We start from the raw sequence: 3702 nt of genomic DNA on the forward strand, positions 1-3702 counted from the left end.
ATCCTCACAGTCCTTTTAGGTGGAGTAAGTTTAATACTGTCTAGAGAATGCAGGTGAGGCTGCCTAGGCAATTTTTAATAGGCCAGAGTGCTCCTCATTCAGGGACACTGGTTTGACTCTCTCTCTCTCCCACCTTCTGATCTTGTGTCACATCTGCCAGCAGTGGAAAGGAAGTAAATAACACCTTTTGTAAAATCTACAAACTTTAATGGTCCAAATGACCTATGTTTACATCTCTCCTGAACACTGATAGTGCTAAATCAGCACTGACAATGGGGGAGGAGGGGGTTATAGTGTAATAGAAGATATTACTCACACAAACAGCAGCACCTCTGTTTAGCCTGTCAAGTGATGGATTGGGGAAGGAAAAGAAGAAAAAAAAAACTTAAGTTTGTAGATGGGTTCCTTATATACATGTGGCATTAATTTGTATAGAGGGGAATATTAGCTATAAAAAGGACGAATTGGAGAGGACAGGTAGTAGTTTTAACAACAGAGAGAGAGCAAAGATATTGAGAGTTGTGTTATGAATTACGGTATAAGTTGAGAGGAGTTGGTATGAATTGCACTGTTGGTGAGATAGTGTTTTTTTTTTTTAACATATAGACATCGAACATAAAATATATGTATAAATAAATAAGGCTAAGAATCACATCAATAAATGTGTTAGAAAGAAAAACAGTGCATATTAGAAAATCAGTAGAAAAAAAAACAAAAAAACAAATGGAAAAGACTATGGTAGGCTATTAAGATTATACAGACATGTGCCCTTGTCATTGATGGGGAGTTGAGAAAGCACTTATATAAAATTATAGGATTCTTCTTCATTATTGTAGTGAAATTCGAAAAATGAAATTCTATTTCAAGTGAAACCAATTGTATCTACTGAATTTTTATATCACAGTAATGAACATATCCAAAAATTACGAAAAACGATAAGGTAGAAAATTAATTATTAGTGGAAATAGTTTTTGAAGACAAAAAATTGAGTTTTGAAAAAAAAAAAAAAGGAAAAGTGTTCTAATCATAACAAAAGGCAAAAGGGAGGTAAATATTTTCTGAAAACTGAAAATCTTGGTCAATTTAGTAAAACTTAATTATCGCTAAGTTTCTTCAAAAATTGTTTTCATTAATATCTTATCGTTTTTCATAATTTTTGGATATATTCATTATCGTGACATGACAATTAAGTAGATACCATTGGTTTCACTTGAAATTCAATTTTTTCAATTTTTGAATTTCATTACAATAATGAAGATGACCCAATTAGGGCCTTGTTTAACGAAAAACTAATGATTTCCATAAATGTTTATAGGAGATTTTTTTGAACTTTCAGAAAACACTTTTAAACCATTTAAAAAATTTTAAAAACAAATAAAATGTCAATAAAAACAATTTCTACAAATTTTTCAACAAAAGAAAAAAGGGTGCTTCTGTAGATTGGTGATCTTTTGAACCAATTTTGGGTGGAAAAACAATTCAGTAAAAAAAATAATTACAAGTAAAAAAAGAATGTATAGAATTATCAGGTTTTATCATGTTTCAATGTGGAAAAGTTGTGCACCCGATTCAGTATGACAAACTGATTTATCTTCCTTGACATAAATTAAGGTCTGCCATTTTTAGACACATCATCTCAAAACGTAATTGTGATTGATTTTTTTGTTAAAAATACATCTAGCACATCTTCTACTGGATCATTTTTCATAATTTTCGAATTTATACTAATTTTGACATGACACACAATGACATGACACAAAACGTAATATTTTCATCTGAAATGCGTTGGTTTAAAAAATTACCAATCTACATAAGCATCAAAAATTGTTATTTTGGTTCTTTGATACAGCAGAAGCGCATGTTAAAAATAATGCTTTTCATTTGGTTTTAGGTTTTTACAAACGAACCATGATAATTAAAGTCAGAATTTACTTTGATTCACCAACTTAAAGGGTTTAAAATCACTTCCTAAAATGAACATGTCAATCATTTGTAATCTATTAAGCAACAAAATCACACCCCATCACTGTCTCGAAATGCCAAAAAGTTTTCTACTCAAATAGTTTATTTCCTTGAACAGCTAGACTTCGGAATTCCCTTCCTGCTACCTACTTCCCTGACTGTACTGATACTCAAAAGTTTAAATGTAATATAAACCAATATCTTTTTAATCTTTCCCAAGCATAGCCCAAATAGTAGCCCCTTACATCCAAGGGGCAATATGCCTTGTTAGGGGTGAACGTGAGTAAAAAAAAAAAAAAAAAAAAAAAAAAAAATTAAATATTATAAACACAAGTCAACCAATTTAAAATTTTCATATTCAAAAGTCACTTTGAGGCCTTTAAAGTGGCTTTAAAGTAAGTTTAAAAGCAAAAGCCAACTATTACGGTTCATTTGTGCTCCTAAACTAAAGAAAAACATTCATTTTTCTTTTTCACATGCTCCTGCTGTCTTAAAGCAACATCATTTTTGCAAATTGAAGGTTTCTACTGCATTTTTTATCTGAGAATGAAAAGATTAAGTGATTTTCTTTTTTGTTTTATTCAAATTTCTTTGTTTTTTTTTTTTGTTTTACACTTTAATATCATGAAATTTTATGTTTGAAATATCTGTCCATCTTAACAACATGGATGCTTTACAAGCAGACGATAAATGCAGTAAAGAGCAAAATTTATGAATAAGTGTATTTTTCAGATAATTTGTATTGTGGAATTTAGAGGACGGGGGAGTCTAAGGATATATAGAAAACTCAGAATACAAAGTTTATGAAATAATCAATATTATGTATTCATATTCCAAAAATCAAACATCAACTAAAATTTATGTGTATGTTTCAGAAAATTTTAATTACTGAGATGAGATATTTTCTTGTCTCAAAGATACAACTAAAATTAAAATCTTTGACTTTTTTTAATATATGACATTAAATCTTGACACCCTGCACTGATGATTCCCGAAAGGATGAAACACTAGTGTCTGTAGGTATTTAATTATTATAGTAAATAATTATATATATATATATATATATATATATATATATATATATATAGAGAGAGAGAGAGAGAGAGAGATATGCATTAGTATTGGGACGATTAATCAGAATCGAAATCTGGAATTAGAAAAATTAGACCTTTTTAGGGTATCTGAATCGGTATTGAAATTGTAAAAATTTGTGTCTATTTTCTGATGCCAAAAATTATTCCTTTATTTATCTTTTTTTATTTGATTTTTTTAAAACAAAATCTCTCACTGCTGATAGGAATAATAAAATAAGCATTTATTGATTTAAACTACCAGTAAAACTAAAGTCTATAGACCACCTCCTCCCCACAAAGGTGTTTTTACGCTTGAGAAAATATCTGCACATTTAAGATGTGTTTTTATGGTAATCAGGACAAAATAACCATCTTATAGTTAAATATTTAGAGATTTATAAGGAATCAGAAAAAATATTGGAATCATCCCATCACTTATATATTATACTAAAATTGAGCTAATCAATGTTTATTTTCCTACGACTTTTTTCGATATATTTTACTCGCAAGTTACATGTTCAAATATTCATCAATTTAGAAATTCAATAATGTTTGAAAAACAAAACAAAAAAACTTTTATTTTAATTGTAATTAATCCAGGTCTACTAACTTACTATCTATCACCTTCACCCTCTCTTTCTGTTTTTATTTTATGTCGTTCATCACT

The 3702-nt window shown here is 29.0% G+C and overlaps 1 long non-coding RNA gene across 1 annotated transcript; it reads right to left on the reverse strand.

The window, feature by feature from the left end:
• Positions 1-356: 356 nt before the first annotated feature.
• Positions 357-2276, reverse strand: LOC145284911 (uncharacterized). Its single transcript, XR_013868905.1, has 2 exons — positions 1726-2276; positions 357-1595 (listed from the first exon to the last, which is right to left on the reverse strand). It is a non-coding gene; the product is annotated as an uncharacterized LOC145284911 (long non-coding RNA).
• Between the last annotated feature and the right edge of the window lie 1426 nt (positions 2277-3702).

Source organism: Euprymna scolopes, chromosome 9 (genome assembly GCF_053919585.1).
Source record: "Euprymna scolopes isolate OS-2025 chromosome 9, ASM5391958v1, whole genome shotgun sequence".
NCBI lineage: Eukaryota > Metazoa > Mollusca > Cephalopoda > Sepiida > Sepiolidae > Euprymna > Euprymna scolopes.